Genomic DNA, 25687 nt, shown 5'->3' on the forward strand with positions numbered 1-25687 from the left:
TTTGTTTCCTTCACCTAGCTTGCTCTAAGCCTTTTGCAAACTGAACTCTGAACTCCAAGCTATGGGACAGCAAAACTTCACACAGAAGATTCAAATGTTCTTTTCTCAAATCTTAGCACTTGCTGAAAACTTGGTCTGGAAAATATTTTTACTGAGTTTAGGCAAGCAGCATTTTCACCAGTGAAAGCCATTGGTTTATGGAGCCTACCAAGGGCCTCTACCTAGAGCAAACCCTTTTGCAAAGGCATATAAAGTTTATTAAGCATCCAACCCACTATCACTAGTTAGAGATAACTAATTAGTTACAGGTGGGTGGGTCCAATGGTGGTGGACTGTGCATAAATATAGTGACTGAAAAATTCTTGCTTCTACCACACTTTGATAGAAAAGGGTTTTTTCCTGAAAGTACATGAAATATTTGTTTTCATTTTGATTCATGAAAGTACTTGCAAGATTTTAAAATTAAACTTGAAATTGCTGGAAGTCATCCTCTTTCCTGGCCCTGTAACAGTTTTTATTTTTCATTCTTATAAGTTACATTATATTGTCTAGGAAAAAATTACACATGATCTTAATTTCCAGGCGTGTTTTTTCCAGGGAGAAACCAGTAGAACATTTACAGTAATTAACATATTTTCTGTCTTCTCATTTTGTTAATGATATCTCTTTGAAGGCTGTGCAGTAATTACTGCCCACAGAGGTATGTACTCTGAAATAAATTAATGACCAGTGACCAATAATGATTATAGATGTAATCATCCATTGTGGAATATAGGCTAAAATAGATACTAGGAACAGTGTTGGAAGCAAAAATAAACTGCACTGTTTAGCAGTGTTAAAATTATTTTAGAAATTGATCAGAAAAATATAGAGTAACTTCTAATCATATGCTAATTTTATTAATTTTTTTACTAGTTTTTATTTCTAAAACATTTCTTCAACAGACTAATACAGGAATAAGTAAAAAGCTAATCCTATGCTGATATGTATTTTTGGTGAAACCTATTTTAGAGATATGAGTTTATATTGTTAAATGTTCTTGAAAAATGAATTTTCAAACCATAATTAGAACTTAAATTTGATTTCATATAAGCATGAGTTTGAAAATCTCAACCCCTAACTACTTTTTTGGCAATTTCACTTGATAAAAAATAATGTAGATGAAAAAAATCTCCTGCCGGTGTCTGCTCAATTTTGAACGGATATTTGCATACAGAATTAGAAGGTTTAAAGGTGGAGAGTCTCCAATAGAGTAATATGTTCTATGTTCTTGCAATTCAAAGAAAGCATAAAACATACACCCGAAGTTTCTTAAAAATTAATTTTTATTAAAGTAAGGTCTTGCCTTTTAAGGAAGCAATTTAAAAAATAGATTTTGAAAAATCTGGTGGCAATTCTTCAAAAACTACACTGATTGAGAGCATGATTCTTTTTCAAACAGTGTAGTTTAGAAGCCTTGTTGAAATGCAATAATTTGATTGTTCACCAGTAGGAAATAGACATCTTAAACATCTTAAATATTTGACCCTTTGGCCTTGCAAAGCACATTTTCACTGTAGCAAACCTTAATATGCCCAGGGTGGTTTGCATTAACATCTGTAGTGTCCTTACCTGTCTTCAAGCGTCTTGGGTTAAAGAAATACAGCTTTAGAAAATAAGCTCACCTGGAGGAGTTCTGTACTTTGTACCATACAGCAACAGGCAGTGTTAAAGTGGCCCTTTTCTTAAATTTTCAGTGTTGTCATTTTTGGAACCATGAATTTTGGAGGTATGTGGGAAAGAAGAGATGAACAGCCATTGAATTTTCACCCAAGACTTTATGTTCTTCAATTTATTCAAACTGATGGATTTAGCTGCATTTGAGCACTAGTTAAGATACACTATCTCACAGTGGGTTAGATTCTGATTTTTCTTTCCAAGTTAGTGCCAGCATAAATAGAAAACATGCACTCCAAGAGAACACTATGGGAGAGGAGGACTCTATAAAATCCAAATGTGCGTATAAGCAGCCACAAGTCCATTATCTGAAGTGGTTATGTCATCTTACACCAGCAGAAAACTCAGCCCCTCTACGTTTGATTCCTAAATCTCACCTTACATCAGATGTTCAAAGGTTCAGATGAATAAGATATGTCTCTGTACAGTGTGTTTTAAATTAAAAGCTAGTGAAAAGCATGTCTCTCGATTTCTGGATGACAGTCCTGGAAAATGTGTTTCAACTGGCAGCTGCCCTCTTCCTATTTGCCTCCACCCTCACCTAGAAACCAGCATCCAGCAATGTCAGAGCTGATACACTCGACAAAACCAGTAACCTTCTCTTTGCTGCTTCTTCCCTGGTTTGTTTGGGGTGCTGAGAGGTGGCTTTGAAAGGGCAGCATGTACAGGGCAGAAATATTTCTTGAGGGTATGGGAGGTTGTTCTCTCGTTTGAAGGAAACCAAGACTTCCAACTGATTTTAATTTTATTTTTAATGTTCATGGGAACCAGTCTTACATGCCTGACTGAATTCAGAGTTTGGATTTTTGGCAGGTTTTTATTTGAGCCCAGCTTGGCTGTTTTTCAAAATGTCCAGATTGCTCACATTAAATCTGAATAAGCACTACCCACTAGTTTAATCAGAGTCATCTGGTATACCTCTAATTAGTGTTAGTTAAAGTTGAAATTCTTAATAACACAAAATGCAGCATTTTTGGGATGTATTTTGTAAACTCCTAATTGTAAAAATTTTAGGAGAGAAAATATCTTTTGCAATATTATTCAAAAACTGGAATACATGAATTATGATGACAATAACAAAATGGTAACAAAATAAGGCCAAGTTCCCGAAAAATACCATCTTTATCCGTTTAGGCATGCATACACATATACAGCATTTTTGATACAAATCCATTTATGAATTTTAGTTGTTCCTGCTAATACAATAATTGACTGTAACTGTATATTGTGCACAGTATAAACAGTAAAACATGTACACATCTGGGAGTATTTCAGCAATTAAATAAGCATGTGACACTGTGGGTTTAGATGTAAATTGTTTCCTGGTCTTAACTCATTGCAATAAATGATATGTAAACAAAGTGTTATAAAAGTATCTTTCTGTTTGAATTCAATCGATGTTTTGCCTGAGCCAGGAACAGACCATTACTGTGTTACTGTAGCCTGTCAAAAATGAAGCTTGAAAATTATTATACTTGTGCAGTTATTTGCTCCTAAAGGATCAAGATCTAACAAATCTAATTTTTTTGTATTATGATCTATACCTACGTGGTGCTTGTTTATGTGGAGTTCTTCCCTGGATTCTTGCCTTTGAAGATGTTTTTACTTTTATTATGTCAAGACATAGAATTAAAACAGCAAGCACTGCTGTTAGATTTTTTTATTAAAGTGTTCCCCAAATCAGTAATGCTAGATTTGACTTTGATTTTTCAGGTGTCTCTTCTAAATCCTAGAGAACTGGTGAACCACACTCTAATATTTTGTAGATCAGCTATTGTTTTTACATTTGAAATGTAACAATAGTGCAAAAAGCATCTGTTTTCTCAGATTTATGTCTTCAGATGTTCTTGTTTCTCAATCATGCTTCAATTGATACTCTGGACATAGAAATATAAATTATCTTTTTTTATTTTTTTTTGGACACATTTCAACTTCACTGTTCAAAGATTCAATGGATTGTGATTGCAGAGTTGTGGGTTTGTGTGTTGTGTTTTTTTTTTTTTCTTTCCAAGGGCATCTGTTCTTAGCCACAGCTGAGGATGGGGCCCACTGAGCTGACTGGAAGGATCCACCTAGAATTTGTTGAATTAAGTCCTTGCACCTGGATATAATTGTCATGCTGCTGTGCTGGGGTTTTCTTAAGCTACTGGTAAAACAAATTAGCTCAATTTAAAGTGGCATCCAGTAGGGAAGCAACAACTCACCTCATATAATGTTTTTCAAATAATTATTTTTCTATTGCCAGTTTTGCTTCATGAATATTTTCTTAAAGGCAGGATGAATTGTTAGATATTTTTAAAAATAAGTTAAACACAAGAAGCAAAAAAACCATTCTATTCTGTGTATCTCTTCAGTTACAAGTATTAGAGTGCTATGCAATTACTGATTTTATTTGACTGGCTCTTAGATAAATATATGTGTATAAATAATATATAAATATACATTAAAAGGATGGCAGCAGCAGATAAAATGCATTTAAAAATGCGGTATCACACCACCTTTACCCTTCCAAAACCTCCAAAGCAGTCTCTGCACACACACTTCATGTGCTTTTTGCCAGATTTAGCACTATAATGGTATAACAGCTTCACCATTTGGGAAAGATTCATGCAAGTTTGTTTTTTTGTTGAACAGTAGACAAAGGTAGCCGTTTATGTCTGACATGGGAATTTGTATAAATACCATGGGATCTCATTTCCTTATGTATTTTAGAGCTGTTTGAACTTGGCAACAAAATTCACAAGCTTCCTGGAAGGTCCACAAAGGTTCATCGCCTCAGTTGGACTTGCAGTGGCAGGACTTCACATGAATCCCTGGAATGTGTGCATCTGTGTTAGCTTCAGCTTTTCATAATATTCCCCAAATGTAGACTCTGGGGGAAAACAATGAAAAATCACCTCTGCAGCTGAACATTTCTGGAAGACTTCTGAAATGGAAGAAATAATACTTTTATTGGTGCTCTAAATATTGCTGTTATTTTATTGGTAGGTGATGTGCTAATTTGGAGAAGAGAGGGGTATGTTCACTAAGCATGAAGGGTGCTTTTGGATGTGCCTCTGGAATAGCCCCAGCTTCAGCTGTGACCTAAGATGCTGCTCTTTTGATCTGGTCAGGCCACTGTAGATACCAATATAAATTGTTAAGATGCTATTCAGTTGGCTAAAAAATAACATGGACTGAAGCTACTTCTTGTTTTTTAAGTTTTAAAGTAAATTTAGGAATATAAAAGGAGTCTCAGTCATCCTCTTGGCAGACATATACATAGCATTGTAAGCCATTCTCTTAGCTACACTCTCTATTAATATTGGGTAAACTCAAATGCACCAGGAGTGTGAATTAGGAAAGCAATTCTTTTCTAAAGGATGGCAAAATGTTCAGAGATCAAAAGTTAAATTTAGAAGCTGCTGCCAGTCCTTCAGCTGTTTTGTGAATTTTAAATTTTGGAGAGTGTATGTGTACAGTGGCAGGGGCAAGCAAGGACATTTCTGTGGCTCTCAAGAACAGTTTAACTCATGCAAGCTTCAGCTTAAGGTGACCTGTGTGTGTCACCAGTTCTGGTGCCTGCAGAGCTGCTGAGTGGCCCCGAGACCAGTGGGGAAGTGCTAAATGCAGACTGTCCTGCATGAAGGGAACTTTCAAACAGCAGCTGATTCCGAACTCAAGATGGTTTAAGGGTGTAGTGCAGTTGGTTGCTTTTAAATTGCCTCTTTTATTAAAAAAATAATTTGTTTTTTAACTGCCAAGTCAGATTCTTGCCTGCAGTGCAGCCTGCTTTGTCCAATCCAGCAGTGTCACAGGCACTCTGCCATGGCATGGATTGGCCATCGGTGCTCCAGCTGAAGGCTCTGCACAGACCTGGGGTGCAGAAAATTCACAGAGCAAAAGGGGCCAGCACATAAAATAACACTGAGTTATTACCCCTCTTCTGTGGACGAGCAGGTCATGGGAGAGAGCAACCATACCCCAACACATTGTGCTGGTGCACACCCAGAGCAAAGTCTTTCTTCCAGCTGACATAGCCCTGAATCAATGCATACAAGAGGGCAAGCTTTCATATAATATTCCTTTTCATAAGTTCATTTTTCATGAGCTTCAGGGGAAAGAAAAAACCTCTTCCCTCAGAGAAGAGGTTGTAACAGCTGTAGCTGGTGTAAGGGTTGCCTTGAATCTTTTCTGTGTTCCCTCTCCTGTCCTGTCTTCCAGGAGGAGGAAGTAGGAAAAATCAGTAGCAAACTGAGTTTAGCATTTTTTTTCCTTATGTGATGATAATCCTAGGACTACACTTAGAGATAAACTTCCAATGGGAAATTAAGCTAAACTGAAAAGCATAACAAAACCCAAATGATCTAGATCACAAGAATTCCTCCAGTGTTTTGTTCTTTAATGCTTATTAATAGAGACAATACCAAACCCTTTTGGTTATAGCATGGATTTTTGTTTAGTAAACTCCATGTCACATCTTCTAATTTAATTATTGACCTCACAATGTGGATAAATGTACAGACATGACTAATAGCATTCACTTCTAATTTCATTACAGAGTAATGGATGCAGTTTTTTAAAACTAATTTTTTTCTTCTGTTACAGAATGTTTGTAATAAAAATGAACTCTCACATCCCACCTTTTTTTCTCTTTACCCTCTTTTTATTTCTTTTTAGATTTGATCAATAGAAAAATGTGAGTGATGGGTGCTACTGATTTGGGTCATCTGTATGCAATTCAAAAGAAAAAGGTGTTTTTTAAAAAAATTTTTAGACTGCCTATCAAGTAATTGGGACAGGTGTAGAAAAAAGTGGATTTATGCATAAAATAGAAAACTTCAGGTGAAAGAATGGGCCTCTTTTATCATCATAGAAAGAAACCATCTTCAATAATTAACAGTCAGACTATCCCCACACTGTTTCCTCATGACATCTGAGAACTGCTGCACTTCTTGAACCAATAGCTGCTACACAGCAACCAGCATCAATCCTGAATGAAAAAATTGTCCCAACTGCTGGTGAATGGCACTCAGTGGGTTTCCCATTGAACTGTGCTGCGAAACAATGATGCACATTGGTAAATCACCGTGTGTGCCTTTCAGTTCTTATGCATATCCCATACTGGACAGCTTCCATTCACTCCGGCACCCACTGCAAACAAATGTAAGTATGCATCAGAGATGAAAGTGAAAATGCATATGTTAAATCCCAAATGGAAGCAGAAGAGTGTAATATATACATAGTTGCTTAGCAACAAACATGTTTTGGCCACAGGAATGGTGACATCAGTCAGAGGAGCGAGAGGGAAACTGCTCTGCCCTCCTTGTCTCTCTCCCTAGAAGCTTCAGAAAGGTCTTTTCTTATTTCTTTCAGAGCAGAAGAGCGAGGGCTATTGTAGACGTTTGTTTATGCTATTAATGCCACAGACTGTAGGACAATTGGACTGGGAGCAGGGAAATCTGTTTTCCCTCTGGATGTCTGCTGCAATGGCGCAGGCCCTCCTGAGCAGGCAGGTGCTTCCATCCTCGCTGCACCGCTCGTGCAGATCCCCTCTCGACCAAAATACTCCAAGAGGAGAAATGAGATCTGAAAATACAAACTGCTGCTAAGAAAAAACATTTTTGGCATCATTCACTCTGTCTTTGACCCTATCATGTGTTTTATGCTCCTATCATGGTTCTCTGTTGTGACCCTTTCAAGCTCCCAGAAGCCTTTATTTTACTGATATTTCATGTTCATTGGGCTCTGAGTTTTTTCAGGAAAGCGAGAAATGTTGATTTTGGAAAACCCACACTGTCTATGGCTAATAGACAGGTATTTATTAATTCCTCTAATTTCAGATGGTTTTAATATCTCTTGTCTCTTTTCCCCCTTCCTGCACTGTCCTGCTCTCTGCAATGGGAGCCCTCACACAGGTGCCTTATGCTTTCAGCAGCTGGGGTGCTCCACTGGCCCACAGCACCATGCATGTATAGAGAAACTGCATCTCAGAGTTCAGATCCATCTGCCACTTTGGATTGCTGCAGACACATGCCTGTATACACTATTATTGAGTGTTTCCTTTTAATTCAAGATAACTAATATGTTTGTTGGATCCCCAGTGGGGGAAAGAACATATCAGGCATGCGCCTCTCTGTGCAAAGAAGGCTTTCTCAACCATGTGAGAGATGTGTAGGAATGCAAGACATACCGAAGAACTCAAGTGGAATTAAAATAACAGATGAAAGCAGGCTTAAAGGACAATTAAGGTAAAATAACATTTATTTCCATTCATGGAGCTTCTATGTAGATAGTTTTGTTTGCTCTCATTTTCAGTGAATTCATAGAGCCCCTTTTTCACACACGAGCACATATCAAACTGACAAGGTATAACCAATATACCACTTACTATCAAATAAGTTTTGGGACAAAAGCGTGTCATTCTGAAAATACAGCAGAACTTGACAAGGTGTGGTGGTGCCTTTGACCAGAAATGCATATGAGGTTATTTTGGCAGGGTGGATCAAAACAACAGGGAAAGACAAAAGACTGGTAAACAGGAAAAAGTGCATTATTGATTCTTTCTGAAGAGCAAGAATATTTTCTTCTCTTGAAATGCCAAGAAAAAGCAGCAAGAAGTATATAGTTGATGTCCTCAGCAAACAGTTGAGGTGAATTCTTGTCTCCATTTTCCATCTGTGACTTTAGGAAGTTCTCCTAGCTTGGATTTCAGCCTTGGTGGCAGTCCTGAGTGATCCTACAGTAATTAAGCTAACATATGGATCAGAAGTTCATGGCTGGCTCCTCAGTTTCACCATAGGTGAAACCGAGCTCCCATATTGAAATTTTGTGAAGTGGCAGCTTGAGCAATGAACTAAAATTGGTTGCCTGAAATTCCCCCCATGAAGTTCTCCTACCATGCTACTGAGCTTTCCCCCATATGTAAACTCTTCCTTTTTAATTTGTGAAATGAATGACTATATAGCTGAAGGATAATTAAACTAGAAACCAAAATAGATGTTTAGAAGCCTGTTAGATTGCTGGTATTTGAAATGTGAATAATAAACATTTTTAATGGTAATGTCGTCATTGAGTAACAAGATTTTACAATTCACATTCATTACTGAACTCTAATTTATTTCACAATGTATACATTTTAGTTTATATCTCTGTGACTCTTTAAATGTAGGCTCAATTGGTTGCCAAGTGTTGGCTTTCTTAGAACTATAGTTTATAATTTTCCTAATGGGATTATTTTCTTATAGTTAACCACATAGATGGGCAGGTAGCTTCCTTTGCAAAAAGATACATCTCCATGTTAAGGAAAGATTATGACTCTACCCATGCTTTTACTAGTTGTGTTGTGAAGCTCTAATCAAGTGGATGTAAAACATACTGAAAGATATGAAGAAGTTCACATCTCTAAGAGTAAAGTTCAAGTTTGAAGAGTAATAGTAAGAGAGAAGATGAGATGGAACCATGCAAGGTCAGAGTATGAATCAGTGTTTATGAGTCAGTGACACTTATATGTCCCTTAGAGTCATGGGGATATTCTCAGCAGCTCTACAGTGACATGACTGGGGAACTTGGCTTTAAGCAAGACTTCTGAGACTGTTTCACTATGCACACAGGCCTCATCAAGAATTATTAAATGTCTTATAGGAAAAAATTGCAAATACCTCAAACTCCGTTTAACCTCTCCCTCTCTTGATAACTTTTGATAAATTCATAAAAAAAGCTAAGAAAACATAGTTTTGATGAAACCTTCCAAAAGATGGGTATTTTCCCAGTTGGAAAAATATATTTGGAGATCGGTTATCAGTGAGACACTGTTCAAATGGAAATCTGTACCAAGCAGGATCCTGTGCTGTGATCTGTGCTCACTGATTAGTCAGTAGTGTCCTGGGTGCAAGAACCAATTGTACTCACTACAACCACAAAGAACGTGAGCCTGGAAAAACTGCAGCTATGTTGAGAGTGGAACTGGAAACCAGATTGGAAAAGTGATTAGAAAAAATGCTATTCATAGTGGAGAGAAAAACAAAAGGTACTTACTGTATATACAGCGGCAAATTTGGCTGCAGAATGGAGGGTAAAATATTTGATTCTAAAGCAAATAATAGAGAAGCTATGAGGGGTTCAACCTGCATTTAAGTCTTCAATGATACAATGTTGTGAAAAAGAAAAATGCACTACTGAGATTTTTTTTAATGACTGTGACCTGGAAGACAGGTGTATACATTCTACCTTCCTCACCATTGGCAAGCTTTGGGCTTTACTTTCCAAAAAGGACATGAGGGAAAGGAGAGGATCCTGAGCCAAGTGGTCAGAACCAGAGAAATTGGAAGGATGGGGGCTGTTTACAGTGTACCAAAGGGAGCTTTAAAATCTTCAAATACCCAAAAAAGGTGCTGAAGGCAGGAAAGAAATTAATTAACATCTTTTCCCCTGAATTGATAAGAAAATATAAACTTAGATTACTCAAAGAAAAATTTAGGTTAGGCATTAAAAATGTCATAATTAAAGAACAGGTCAGATGGCACTGGAAAATGTGTGCATTTCCACTGCTGAAGGAGTTTACAAAGTGATTAAATAAACAGCTGTTAAAAATAGCACAGGTACAGTTGATTTTTGACCTGTTAAAATCTGTTTCAGCTCTGCTTTCTATTCTCCAAGTGGATTCTGACTGTTGGATGTTTGTTGGTAAAGCCAGCAATCAAAATAATAATGTAGAAGCAGAGGCCTGTAAACACAGAGGATCTGGTACAGTTTCCAGTCATGTCATTCAGCCTCTGGTGGAAAGTGCCAAGATATGTGCTTTGGAAGGCTCGTAGGGCACATAGCTGCATGTCAGCCTATTTCAATTAGCGTGTTGAAATGGCGGATTACACATCTCTATAAAAATTAAATTGGTCTCATCCCTGAAATTATAAAAAGCCTGAGGATCCAATGGAAGAATGAAATCTTGAGCACCTCGATTTCAGGGGCCACTGGAATGTGCTGTGCCACTGTTTCCGTGGCACCCCACTGCTGCTGCCTGTCCTCTCTGAACGTCTCCTCTCCCACAGTGTGGGGTCACAGAGACAGGGAAGCACGGATGGAGAGCAGTCCCTAACAGATGGCTTTCTGCTTGGAGTGTGTTAGCTGCTGAGATGTCAGGGAGCCCTGGGAGCCTTAGTTCTGTAGTTTTCTGAAGACAGGCCTGCTCTCTTCAGTGCTTGTATTCAGACTATTTAAATGTGCAATTTAGATGGATTTTGAGTGTTTATTTGTACAACTGTCCTCTCTGCAATATCAATCTTGTGGCACACTGTAACACACCATCCATTCACTATCATCCAGTGCCCCAGCTAGGAGCTCAGGTGAGCTGCTGTTTTCCCTTGTGTGCTCAGTCATTTCCCTCTCTTGAGTCGTCTCCTTTCAACCCATCTGTGTCTCATGCCACCAGCCAGCATATTTGCCTCCCCCAAGCTCTCAGGGGATCTATCACAAGACCTATATGAGACTGAAAAATTTCTCAGATTTTCTAATTTCTTCATGCTACTTAAGGGGGCTGTCAGTGTCCCTGAAATTTTTGGTCACCACTGTGGTCTCTTCTACCTGTGCTGTAGGTGTGTAGCAGCCCTGGGCAGAGGCAGACACTCAGCCCTTTGTGGATCCATTCCCGAGGCAGCTGAGCCTTTTCTGGTGGCCCCCCCTATCCCCGCTGAGGCTGCAGTGGTGGGTGAGTGGGTCATGGACAGGCTCTGAGAGCCACAGAACTCCATGATGCTGTCCAGAGGGAGAATGACCTCTGACAGATCTTCCCACCCCATGTTGGGTGGTAACTAATCCTGAGGGGAAAGCAAATGCAGGGAAAAGATTGGGCAAAGTTCACACAGCTTCCCTGGGGAGGGAGCTTAGCCTTCCATGTGTGGATCCATGCTCTGTACATGAATACAGTGACATTTCTATCTCTCTAACATCTCCTCCTAAAACTGCTCCAGGATGTCTTGCTCGTCGGATGTGGGTGGATCTGGCATTGCATTTCTTGAGGACCAAGGCACAGAGTTCTTGGGAAATGGTCTCAGGAGTTGTTATTTCCATAACTCTCAATCTCCAGGGACTGGGGGAAGTGGGGACAGGAAGAATTGTGAGACTAGCTATTATAAAAAGAAAAAAAAACCCCAACCAACAACCAAAAAACTGCTGTCTCTGATGCTGCATGCTTGAGCTCTAAAAGTACCATCTTCTAGATGTCTATGAAAGTCACTGACATTACCATGTCACTGAGTTTGCTGGCTCAGCTTTTAATTCTTTTAATGGTAAGAAAGACACTGAAAGGTGGGAGGACTACTCCAACAACTTCTACCAGCAGTCCTTAAGGCTGGCACACCGTGTCACCCCTCCCTCCACCTGCCCCTCTCCATCTCTCTCAGCCCCAGTGCCACACCAGCCAGCACAGGGGATGCAGAGTGGTTTAGCACAATGCCAAAGTGACTGCAGCATCAGGGAGGGCTGCCACACCACAGAGCTCTTCAGATGCAGTTTTAGGTGAAAGGTGGGGATCACAAAAGCTGGATGTGCAGGTGAGATTCTCTTTGCTTACCCCCGTGCTGGGTTTTGATTGACAAACAAGAAATAAAAAGCAAACATGTTTTAAGAGGTGCAAAGGCAGTAGTGGCAGCAGACCTAAGGTTCAGGAGCTTGTCTGGACTGCAGTTCAGTTTTCAAGAGAGGAGCACTGGTGGGACAGCAACGGATTGAAATGCCCCCCTGCCTGATATTTTTCTTTGCTTTTCTTTGCTTCTTTTTTACCAGGGGGAAACATTTGGTGTGGTTGCTTCTGAAAGGAAAGGCTTGGAGGCCCATCTTCTGGCCTCCCACAAAATAATTTGTATTTTTAAAAATTGCCTGATAAATGAAATTTCTGCATTATTTAAGACAATATCAATGTGCCTGAAACAAAATTAATTTAAAATTGAGCTGTTTTGAAATGAAAATATTCGTTTTAGATAAAGCCAGAATAAAATACTTTGAAACTTTTCTGCTTGGCTTGGTTTGGGAAGTGCAGTACAGCTGAAACGGACCTATTCCTTGAGGCGTATTTTATTTTGAAAAAGCGACTTTTTCTACCTGAAAAGCACTGCTGCCCTCCAGTTAGAAGCCTAACAGCCCTGGTGGTTTGTGGTGGGAATTTTCTGAGGTGCATAAATAACTTGAGTAGTTATGAACACTTTACCCAGAACCAGATTTATCATATTTAATGTCTTAAATATTGGTGGAACAACTCGTATTAAATCCTATGTACTATAATTTTTTCCTGATCAATTCCATATTTATAGCATTAATCATTTCTCTGCAGTTAATTAAGAGAATTGATGGCTCTCAGGCTTCCTTAAGCTGATTCTTTAAATAAATATATCAAACAAGATCTCCATTACCCAAATCAGACTCCGTCACAATAGCTGTACTGGGGCCAAAGAGACAGGAGCACAGATCCGGAGAGCATCCACAGGGACTTGACAAACAAAAAAGTGATATTTCAAGCTTGTGTCTCAGTGGAATGGGGAAATAATAGCAATATAATCAAGGGAGTGTTTGTGTAGCCCTTATGGTTTAAAAACCTTTTGCCTCAGCCGCGCTAATACTCTGAAACAAGGATGCTGATTATATGACCAATTGTTTGGCATGTGTTCCTAAACTGGTTTATAATTACCAAATTAATCTCTCTGAGGTATTAAAAGCCTATTTGCACAATCTTTGTAAAACTAAAAGGGAAGTGAAGCACTTTACCTGTGTTGATACAGAGCCCTGCAAATAGCAACTATTTGTTTTTGTAGCTGTTGTGGCTCTGGGAACAAGTAAATATAAACAGCAGGAAACACAAATACAGAGGCAGTGCAATTGGAGGCTGTCAGGAAGCAGTATGGTGGCTTCAGGAGCTGAATTCGGCTTGAAATAAGCTTTGTCTCAGTATGCGTAAGAGGCTTTGGCACTGTATCAGACCTCTGGGGAAGCCACTCAGCAGGGTGGGGATTACTATAGTTTGTGCTTCCCAATTCACAGCAAACTTGCTTCTCTGTCATAGCCGTGCATTAACTCTCTCTGTCCCACCTCGGCGCTTTTGGTGGGGATTTGTTCGCTTTCTAGCGAGCAGCCTGACATCTGCTCGGAGAGAGCGGGGACAGCCCGGCACTGCTGAGCCCGGCACGGACCGGGCCCGGCACGGACCAGGCCCGGCACTGCAGAGCCCGGCACAGAGGAGCCCCGCACGGAGCGGGCCCGGCACTGCTGAGCCCGGCACGGACCGGGCCCGGCACTGCTGAGCCCCGCACGGACCAGGCCCGGCACTGCTGAGCCCGGCACGGAGCGGGCCCGGCACTGCTGAGCCCGGCACGGACCGGGCCCGGCACTGCTGAGCCCGGCACGGAGCGGGCCCGGCACGGAGCGGGCCCGGCACTGCTGAGCCCGGCACGGACCAGGCCCGGCACGGAGCGGGCCCGGCATTGCCGAGCCCAGCGCGGATACGAGCGCGGCTCCGCGCCGGAGAGCGAGAGAAGGAGGCACGCACAAAGATGGCTCGTTTTGGCAGGCTGGATCGTTCTCTCCGTGCTGTAGCTGCTCTGACAATACCATCTAAAATGCAAATGAATTATGCCTGCGTGGAAGAGCTGGCAGCGAGGGCTGTGTAGACCTGCTGCTGGCATAAACTTCCTCCTAATGGGGATTTTTTTCTTTCTCTCTCTCTCTCTGTGTGAACACATGGACTCCACTCTCTCTTTTGAGGTTTTGCAAGGGTTAATTATCTCTTAGCTGTGGGAATATTTTTCGTTAGGAGCAACTCGATGGTTATTCCTAACACATGACTATCAAAGAGTCAGATTAGCCGAGGGGGAGGGGAAAGACTCCTGAGTTTGCACTTCCTGTCTCTTAATAAAGCTGAGATTCCAGAAGTATTTAATATCATTGTGGTTTACATAGGAAATTGTCTGAACACTCTTAGTAAGTAACTGAATATATGGCTGCTATATTGAATACCATTTGTCCATGGTCGTTTTTCTTTCAGTTATGTTAGATATCTAGAAAATGTTGTAAAAGCAGGATCTTGTTACGGTGCACAGCTAAATGAGGAACTATAAAATACAGTTTTAAAATTTTAAATATCTAAAATGTATTGAGAAATGTGAGGTGCACCAGTACTAAAGAAACAACAGCAATTGTTTTATATGCACTGCTAAGGCAATAAAATGTGGATTCCTTATGTAGGTCCAAATGTAGCAGCTGGATTTGGCTTTATGAACCATGAAAAATAGTTCCCATCTGGAAGTTGATGTTGAATAAAGATGCAACAGTAAGGCTGCATCTTACATGTAACATTTATACATTTCCAACTCAATACAGCACTAGTATTGGAGAGGAAAGAGTGAGGGAGAGGGAGATGGGAATATACAAATCAGAAGCCTCTGGCCAACATTTTAATGTGTATCTTCTAATTTAGGAGCCTCAGGTTTTGGCTGCTGGGTTGGGTTTTTTTGATTGTTGTTCGTTTGTTTGTTTTTATTGTTCTAAATAACCCTACCAATAGTCAACAGTGTACAAGTAAAAAAGGCTTCTGAATGTCTTCCACCACATTCACTGCTTCAAAGATCATTGTCTTCATCTCCCTGTCACATAAGTAAGAAAGTGATAATGTTACTATTCTCTGATATTCATCCCCCCAAGCCTCCCTACGGCCTTCCCACCTATCAAATTGGCATTTAAAAGTGCATTCATGGGGCCTGCAAATCAGGAATTCTGTTTCAAAGTGGCTGGCCCCTTGCTCTTTACCTGCACCCTGCCATGAGCAATGTTTGCAACATGCAAATCCCTCATTTTCATATCCCAAAACTCCAATCACGAGACACCCAGGAGATCCTACTTCCTTTCACACAAAAATATAAAGGTCGAGTTTAGAGACCTTTTTACAAAATCTGGCCCCAGACAAAATTCTACTAATTCCTAAAAGATTTTGTCAGATTTGTGATGCCCCAAAGTTTTCTAAAATTCAAATTGCATACAAGCATAGTCCATGCTAAAACCTTACACTGTAAATTAGGTTGTAAATTCTTATTAATAACATAAGGCAACAAAAAGTCAATAAAGGAATGAAGTTGGAACATTTTATTGGCTCTTTTTTGCTTCCTCGAGCAAGAATTATTTCTAATGCAAGATGAAGTGTTAGGAGACGTGATGATCCCCTTTTTGCCTAGAAGATGTTGTGAGGTTTCTTTAACTGCAAGACTTTCATGGTGGCCCCAGTGCTGCAGTGCATCTGGCTGAAAAGATTTCCTGTATTTTTCTGAAAGGGTGCTGTTATTGTTCCTGCTGCTCTGGTTGTTTCCATGAGCCTTTAAAATGAAACCAGGTCCCACACCAATTTGTGAGGCAGACATTTTAAATGTTGGGAAAACTTTGTAAAATCAAAGTTGGATTTTGCAGGTATTCATTGTCATCAGACCATGGGAATCTTGAAATACCCTTAATCCACATTTACCTTTCACTTGAAATAACAACACCCCCCCATTGCTTGCAAACTGTATTCCTTTAACATAGGAAATAAGAACCACATATGTTTAATATACTGACACGTGCAACACTCACTTGGTACATGTGGCCCACTGATGTGATCACAGGCTTTCCTCAAGTTAGCTCTTCAAATCAGAAGGTAGTGTCACCCTTTCACCTCTTGATATCCTGAGATCCCACACCTAAACTGCATCCTCCCACTTATTCCGACCCCCTGCTCAGTGTAGACTGGAGCACTGGTGTTGGAGAGGAGAGAGGGAAAGAAGGAAGGGGTGATGGGAATATGTCAGAAGCCCCACAGCAACATTTTTATGTTTATTCTCTTAAGTTGTGAGTCTTGGGATTTGATTGCTTATTTTGTTTTTAATTTCGTTTTTTCTTTTTGTAGGATAACCCTGCTACCAACAGTCAGCACTGAACAAGTAAAAGGCCTTTGAATGTCTTCCACCACATGCCTTCCTCCAAAGCCCATTGTCTTCATCTCCCTGTCAGTTAAATAAGAAACTCATGTCCCTATTTTGTGATATTAAACCTCTCAAGCATTCCTACAGCCTCTCCACCCATGCAGTCCCTCGCTGGGGAGGGTTCTGGAGGTTTGTCCCAGGAAGGTGCATGGCTGTGCAGGCACAAGGCAAGCCACAGCCCCTTTGACAGAAGTTGTGCCACAGCCTGAATGTCTGCCATAGCCCTTTTTGGAGAAGTTCCTGAAGCTGAACTGAATGTGTTTGACTCTTGCAGTCTATTTTCCATGCAGGGATCTTGGGAGTTTCTGGAAGATACTCCTCAAGCTGGAATCCAGACAGCTTGTCTGAGCACAGAGAAAACACTCTCCTTCACTCCTCAAAATATTAGGAAAAGGCAATGTATTTGCTGCTCCTTGGATAAAAGCATCCCTAATGGTGAGTGTGGTCTGAAAATAGCATGATGGACCTGCTTCAAAGGAGATTCACACTTGTAGGTTTAATGTATGAACAGCAGCCCAGCCCCTAAAGGGAAGGGGTCGTGGGCTGTGTCTGCCACCAGAGGCATGAGCATGAGGGTGGCACTGGGCTGGGACAGGTGGGCAGCAGAGGGAAAGGACAGAGTGAAGACAGATTTGGGACTGCAGAGTGGGAACAGGGAAGTCAGAGGAGCCAGTTAGGCTTGAGGAGGGAGGAGAGACCTAACAGCCTAACCAACATCCTCCCTCATTGCATTCCCTCCATGGTGGGGCTGTCCCAGCACTGCACTGCAGCCCCTGCATGGGCTCTGTGTGCCTTGGGCTGGGAGGGTGAGGGCAACCAGACTGTGGGATGGAGGGGGCATTTCTGCTCGACCTCTCTGCCAGCCAGGGGGCTGCAAGGCTTCAGCTTCTTTTGGCCTGGCAGGAAGAGGACGAGCACAGGGCTGCATCCACGGAATGGCTTTTCAGGCTCAAGGATCCAGTTCCTTTCTCCTGTGTCCAAAGCAGAGTAGAGGATAACCATTACCTACTTTGTCTATGCCTTGAGCATGCTCTGGATTCAGTACAAAGACCAGAAACATTCATTAACTTCCCTCTCCAGCCTCCATGAAAAAATCCCCAACATCTGGAGTAAGCCTATAATGTTGGCTATGGCATACAGAGAGGTGGCTGCCTCTCTCCACTGTATATATACATTTATTGTTCAAGTTAGTTTTGTAATTAAAATGGCATTAAAGAAATTAAATATCTAGGCTTTCAAGTCCCAGACCCATTTTTATCCTTAAACTTGCAGGGAAAAAAAAGAAAAATATTTCTGCATGAAAGAGTTTTCTATTCCCATTTGCAGAATTTCCAGCCTTTTCATTGTTTAATTCACGTGCATGCAAATGTAGGGATTGTGCAAGCCTTGGCAGGGCATGCTCTGGAAGTTGTATCCACTGCTGAACAATTTAAGCAGCTAGGTTTCATGGAGTTTGGCAATCCCTTCCAAAAGTGCTGAATCTAGGCCAGGATTTAGGATAGACTTGCATGGTGCTATTAGAAAGCATAGGTTGTGTTCAGTTAGCCTGGGAGCTGGAGAGCAGAGCTACAGTCTTGCTTCTGTCCAGTGGCTTTAATAAAGAATCCCATTTATATTCATTACCGCAACCAAGTCCTGTCTCTAATCTATCGCAAGGGACACTACAGATATATTATTTCTTTGTAGTCTCAAAATGCTCAGATGGTTTTTAACCTTATTAAATCTAAACCCCTTAAATGTGCTTCTGAAGCAAAAGTTTTAGCAATAAGCCTTCCAAAAAGTGCAGGATTTACAAAGCAGATTTATGGCTGTGTGGTCAGTTAAGTAGCGTTTCTCTCAGCATATCATTTGCCAAAATTAGGGGAAATTCCCTACTTCAATTGTACAGGGAGCATTAGGAATGTGTATTGTGTGGTAGATCAGGTTGTTAGCGTTCTAAGAAGCAAGACAACAAAGTGTTAATCTACCTAGATGATGTTCTGATGGTTGTTGCAGCTCAGGAAATAATACAACTTTGTTTGAATTACAGAATGCTTCAAAGTCCTCAGGATTTCACATTTACTATATGAGACTAAAATTGGTCATAACCTCCCAGAGTCTCTGTTTTTTAATAGAACCAAGAAAACAATTCTTTTAAAAGGTTAAACCACTATCACATGTACTGTGGGTCCATGCAACTCTGTGCTTGTTTCTGATCAGCCATGGTGTTTCAGAGCCACTGTGGTACATGGTGCAGCATCATGGCAGTTTATTTCACACAAAAAAAAAGGCACACAGGTGCAGAAGCTGTAGGTATTGATGAGTCTGAAACTAAAAAACAGATCCTGCTAGTCAGCTTAGGATTTTTTTTTCTGGTCAGAAATTATGTAAATAATCATTAGATGAATGAGAACACTCAGTGTTACTAAAATAATATGCTATCAGGTTTTTGCTATATTGTGTAATAGCTAAGCAGACTTTTTGGCTACAGAAAGAGGAAATAGTGCATAGACTGGGCTTTGATTTCAGCATTTGGTAAACAGTATGATAATGCAGATGTTTGTTCATTTTTCATCTACATTTTGGGGCCACATGTTTTCAGTCAAGATTTAGACTTACTTCTTGAGTTAACTATATTCTTTAAATTATGATTTTAGACAGAGACAGCTGGAAACTAAGGGGAACTGCCTAAGACCACCTCTACACTTAACAGTGATTAATTTTATTGTATCAGTAAAAGCAAAATTCTATGAGAGTAGAGAATTAAAAGCCAATCAATGGAGGAAAATAAATGGCCTTAGAAACACCAGTGTCAGCATCTCAGAGGCAGGAATTTCCCTTCTGTATTCTAGGCAAAAAGAGTTCTAGAGTGGAGCTTTCTCCCAGCACCTGGCAATTTGGCTAAATATGCAAGCTGAAAAATGAACAAATCTACACTTAAAGTCCCATAGCCAGATGCAAAAGGAAAGTAAATTTGTCTGTCTCTAGGCAGAGTGGTGTAAAATGCATTTGAGGGATTGAGGGATATATTTTCCCTAGACAGAGAAAGCAAAAGTTGGATGAGCATTTACTCCATCTGCCTGTTTTGGACATTGGTGTTCAAGGTGACCGGAAAACACTTCAAATTAACATGCAAGTGTTCCTCTGAAGGAATTTCTGCATGTTTTAAGTGCATTAAATTCCCAAATTGATGGATACTGATTTTATATCAAGGAATGTGTCCCCTAACAATGTGATGCTACTGACAGCAAGTTGGTCTCATCAGTATCTTCCATACACCAGTCAATGACAATTCCAGGGAGAAAGGATTTCCATGAGTAGCAGTGATTTATAATATGAATCCATTCAAAGCACATTATTTCTGTAGCTTTTATATTAAGTGGAAATGTGTTAAATGCACTATGAACCAATTGTTCAAATGGATTTAAAATATGCATTTATATAAATGTGAAGTGTTTCCAAAAGTTAATTTACAGAAAGTCTGAGGTTAGGTCTGTATTTATTAGAGGTCGTTTTATGTATTTTTAAAGTACTAGAAGTTAAAATATCCACTTTGAAAATTGCATTCGGGGCTATAAGCTTTTAACTTGGAAGTAGATTCATCTGGAGTGAAGTCTGTATCACTTGAGAGAGAATCTTTTTCTAAATATGTATTGCCTACAAAGCAATAAATATAATCCTTGAAGTTGGTTTGTTGATAACTTCTCAAATACTTTGAAGAAAGAAGTCTTGGGGTGCATTTGTAAACTTGGCACTTGGCAGAAAAAGAATTGTGAAGGCACAAAATATTGTAGTGTCAGGTTCTTGGTCTCGTTTCGAGTGATGTCCAAAATGCACGAGGGGTAAAGTTGCAGAATGCTGGAGAGATTAATCAGTGGAAGCCAAGGACACGGATTCACGTGTGACTTGCAGAAAATCCATGGATGTATCCAGCTGCCTTCAAGCACAAGTAACCCCTGGGGGGAAAGGCAAGGTGCATGTCTCTACTGGTCACCCCCAGAGACAGCTTTAAGCTGGTCCCAACTCCCCTCTCTTGGGGTCTGTGCTTCCCAGGAGAAGGCTGGTTGCACCTCAGGCAGGAAACCCCCAAAGGCACAGGCTTTGCTGTGGGGATTCCCTGCTGTGGGAGCCCTTCAAACACCAATACCTGTCTTCTTTCCTATATGGAAACTTAGGAAAGGGTTGAAATATATCTGAGGGAATTCTGCCAGATATTCATGTATCTACATTTTCTACTCACTCAAGGGGAGCAGTGGTAACCAATGTACTAAAAGTCTTCAAATGCTGACAAATACAATTTAGCTTTGAAGGCTGCCAGCAATTCTATGGTAGTAAATCCCATTTGCAATCAAAGGGTGAGTCATTAGCCTTGACATTTGAGAAATGGAGATTACTATGAATTTATGAAAAAGGTTCCCTAAAATGTTTCCTTAGCAACTGCTGCTGAGGAGCCTGGGGCATCTCTCAGGTCCCCAGGCTCAGGAAAGCCAGCAGCGGTGGAGCAGATGGTTTCCTATCCACCTGCTCTATGTAGTGCCAAGGGTTTACTCTTCCTTTCTGCTCAAGTCTCGTTTAAGTGAGGAAAAAATGGTGTTTTCTTATGTTCAGTTACCTTTACTGAGCGGACTTAATGCTGCTGAAACTATTGCAATGGGCACAGCTTATTATACAACTCAGGGGCTTGAACTGTATCCTACACAGCTTGGCCAGTTCCAAACATGACTTCAAGTGAAGTGATATGACAGCTTGTTACCACCATAAAAAGCATACTGTATTATTTTAAAAGGGTTTTGTTAAAAAAAAGAGAATTAGAGAAAGCTATTAGTTTTCCATTTGTCCTCTGATTCTGAAAGGCTCTTAAGTCCTCTACTCAATCTTTTTCTTATAGCTACTAGTTTTTCTTCTAGGTGAAGAAGACAGAGTAATGAAGACCTTTCATCTACAGAGAAACAACAGAATATTTCTTGACCTGCTGTAAAATCACAACCATCGACAATGTTACCTATATTTGTAACTCAGCTGGTTAACTTAATCTCAACACATTTAGTTTGGTTAAACGAGAGAAAACGACTTTTCTGTTATTTAAGTAGGATCCTTGTCTGGCTGTCACATCAACAAAAAAGGTGAGAGACCTCAAGGTGAGCAGTGGGAAGGTGGGAATGGGGGGAAGGGAACAAGGGCGTGTGGAGAGACCTGGGTGCTCCATGGAAGGGCAAAGGCAATATTGGTTGGAAGTAGAAGGCACTGGGGTTATACAGAAGGAGGAATCTCTTGAGTGTACTGCAGCAACATCTGTGCCTTGCTTTAGTCAGGTAGGCTCTGAAACCAGAGATAAATCCCAAGAGAAGCTGGATGACTGCAAACCCATGGAGGAATACCCTTATGGCATCTGCACAGAGCAGTGCAGAATGTTTCTTCTGGACCTAGGGAATAGGTCTTAGTGAAGAAATGTGCAGCACCTGACTAGCACATACTGTATTATTGGGGTTTTTTTGTTTTTGTTTTTTTGGGGGGGGTTTGTTTGTTTGTTTGGGTTTTTTTGGTATTAAATTAATTCCTTTAGTAAATTCAATTCTAATTTTCTGTGTCCAGTAGTCAATATTCTATTTGCATGACTTCCTATGGTGGTAACATCTCATGAGTTTCATGTATATGTGATTTTTTTTTCTTCAGGGTTTTTCAGATCTAAGTGAGACCAGTAAAAAACCTAATAGCTTCTAAGGAAAAGATACTGTTGCTAGTGAAACCCACAATGCAAATATGGGCACAGTTCTTAGCAATTCTACTGCAGAATATTTTCAGGGGAGTGGTTGTGACATTCTTACAAAAATATGAAGAATATTAATTTTTTCCAATGGAAATAAATCCTTTCTTTTCTGTGAAACAAGACACTCCCTATATTTCTATTGCTCCTGTGCTGTACATCCACTGAGAATGGCCTGTCATTCTGCAAACTCTCATGTATTTTACAGAGTCAACATTGCTATTCATCTCATGCAACTGCAGCCAATCTTGGCTGCCAGGTGAAACACGATGTTGAAACAGAGAAACCGTCTCAAAGAAATACAAGCTCTCAAACTGTGAATGGCTCTGTGGATCAAAAGAGGCATTTTGAATTACACCTGGGAATGAAGCAGAGAGTGGCAAAGTCCCCGGCGCGTGGGTGCGAGGATGGGAAGGAGGAGCGGTGGCGGGGCTGGCGGTGCCAGCCTCGCCTTGCAGGTCAGCTCTGAGCACATCGGGTATGATTGGGAGCAGCTGCAAGCTGAGCCCAGTGCAGCGCTCCCAATACATTCCAGATGATAAATATGATGCAGACTTACTGGAAGAAAAATATATTTCTGAAGAGAAAAACAATTACTTCTCAAAGCAAGACAATGAAGCTGAACCGATGCTACACGGGCATAAAATAGAACAGAACTTTTGGGCAATGGCTTTAGCGTCTAATAAATCACCCACCTGGAGATCCTTTTGCAGAGTGAGTTTGGTTGTATCAGACCTCAAATATTTTCAGAGGTATATAAAGTTGAAAAATTATGCATTTAAACCTTGATTTCTCTCCAAAGGGACAGATAGTTTGTTGTGTCATAGCCTCCGATTTTCATGTTAGCAGAAAGGTGCCTTTGCCACTCCAAACGACACGTGGGCTGTCTGACGGAAGTTATGTATAAAAGGCTTGGAAACACTACTTGATACAGTGGGTTTCACTGACTGAGTCTTCAGAGGGGACTTGAACGAAATTTGCAAAAACATGTCAAAAGTTAAGTGGCGAAAATCAGCTTAAATGCCTAATTTTAATTTTGTTTGTGCTCTTTGTTGTTTCATTGTGGAGGGAGGGAAGAAGCTGTCTTTTTACTCCCTGTCCTTTCATTTTGTTTGGGAGAAAATGGATGTTGGTGAAAAGAAGAGAGCTCTGGCAGGGACTGGAAAAGAGGTTGTTTATTCTGTTTTGTTTTCTTTAGAAAGGGGCAACTCTTCTAAAACTGGTGATGATCCAGTTAAAGGGGGACTCCGGGTGGGGAAGAGAAAAGAAAACTAATAATCAGCCTCTAAATGACAAGTTTTCTCTTGAACAAAAGAGCAACAGGAGGCGGTGCAGGCAGGGGGTCAGTGCCCAGGGGTAACGTGACCAAAACAATGGCTGGAGAATGTGTGTAGCTTTTGCCACTCCAGAAGCTGCTGCCCCGGTGCCTTCACTGAGGGACTGCAAGGATCAAACCTGATCCAGTGCTGGGCAAGTGTGGTGCCACTTCTGGAGTCCTCCAAAGAGGAGGCAGTGACTGACTGTGTGTCACACAAGCAGGAGCTGCAGGATTGTGAGAGCTCCCCAGTTCTGAATGACAGGTGTGATTGAACAGCTCCCGCCAGTAAGGCAGAGCCCCCACCAGACACGGTGCTAAAGGTGAGGTTTAAAGTGGCTTCAATTAAAGATGGACACTGCTTGGCAGTGTCTGTGCTTCTCTTGCACTTGGTTAATTGCCTGCTGGGGAAAGCCAGTGGTGCTGGATAAACTGAAGCGAGATGATTTTGAACTATTATGAGCATTCACGCAAAAGTTCATTCTGGTTTAGACTAAATTGGTTTTAATTTCAATTCGTGTAACTTCTGTGTAGACGAGGCCTATGGCTTGCCATTTTGCAGCAATGGTGAATTTATAGCATATGTGCTCCAAATGAACTATCATGCAAATTCTCCTGGTATTTGCTTCAAGTCCAGTTCCAGCTGTCGGTGGAGATGGAGGAGCAGAATAGACCACTCACATGGCCTCCCATGTAAGGCAGATTGGATCTATTGTCAGTCAGATGGACTGGTGGTGTGGGAGCAGTGTGAAGCCAGTTCTTTCACTACATGGTGTGTAAAGCAATGAGGCAGACAAAAACTGGATTTAAATTAGGGAATATTTCTGCCAAATTTCGTTCTCTGAAGCAGAAAAATAAAACACTTAATGTGTCTGGCAATGTTTATTCTGTGCACAGTGTTTTAGCTGATCATAAAAGAAAAGCTACGTGTGAACATTATCTAGCAACTTCATCATATTCTGAGGAGATGAGAGGGTATGAGTCCACCATGGTCTGAAAAAGTATTAGACTGAGAAAGCAGAAACAATTTGTCAAGAAACAAGATGGCAAGAAAAAACGAACAAAAATAGGTTCTTTTCAATTAGGTAGGAATTACCATTTATAATCACAGCAAAATCATATCTGCCACAAAGGTTCCATTTTGAAAGTCCTTCATGTCCTCAGTGTCCTTCTCAAGGGCCAGAGGCTTCCCATGTTGCCTTCTTGCTGCTTATTCAAAGAAAAGCAAGATCTGAATGGTTGGAAAATTTATGTTCTGCTCATGCAGTAGCTGCATGTGCATGAAAATAAAAGAATTCCTTGCCTGTGTGGTACATGGGTATCTGTGCTGATAAGGAGGCAGCAACTCTCATTACATGCATATTGGCCCTTTGAAGATTTGGCCCTGAATTCTACTGGTGGAGTATTTTCCATGACTTTTCTTTTTCTTAGAGGTTTGTGCTCCAATCATCCAATACCTTGAGAGAAATAGAAGACTGTTAAAAATAATCCAAAGAAATAATACTAGACCATTTTTAATTCAAAATGATCGGAAGAGAAGTTTCAGCTAATGTGAATGAAAACATAGTTGTGTAATCCAAGTAAGAAGAATGTCAAGAATAACAACTTTGTAACTGGATTTGGAAAAATAAACAATTCTTTCATTTTTTGCATAATAAATATGGCGTGCCTAGCAAATAATATTTTATGAATGCAGTAACCTGTTTTTATTTCTACTGGTTCAAAACAGCATTTGCTTTTTGAAATTAAATCGAATCTGATTGGGGTTTGTTCTTTCAGAGCCTTGTCTGGTACAAGGTAATGCATTGACTGCCCTATTGATATTGTAATTTTTCTATTATACATAGAAATTCTCATATTGCAAGTTGCTGGGGCCCTTGATATTTCACAAATTTGGGATCATTAAGAATGTTTTCCATGTCAGAGCTATACTAATTGTGA

General features: G+C 40.5%; 1 long non-coding RNA gene across 2 annotated transcripts in view; it reads left to right on the plus strand.

Moving 5' to 3' along the window:
- LOC148222651 (uncharacterized) overlaps positions 1–25433 on the plus strand; it is a 65358-nt gene extending 39925 nt beyond the window's left edge. Inside the window, exons 2-4 of one of the 2 annotated variants that reach the window (XR_015805727.1) lie at positions 16613–17123; positions 21575–21790; positions 22640–25433. This is a non-coding gene — a long non-coding RNA (uncharacterized LOC148222651). The remainder of the gene's footprint in view (positions 1–16612; positions 17124–21574; positions 21791–22639) is intronic. The other variant, XR_015805728.1, reaches the window with a different exon arrangement.
- Positions 25434–25687: the final 254 nt, after the last annotated feature.

Source organism: Sturnus vulgaris, chromosome 10 (assembly GCF_052056855.1).
Source record: "Sturnus vulgaris isolate bStuVul1 chromosome 10, bStuVul1.hap1, whole genome shotgun sequence".
Lineage (NCBI taxonomy): Eukaryota > Metazoa > Chordata > Aves > Passeriformes > Sturnidae > Sturnus > Sturnus vulgaris.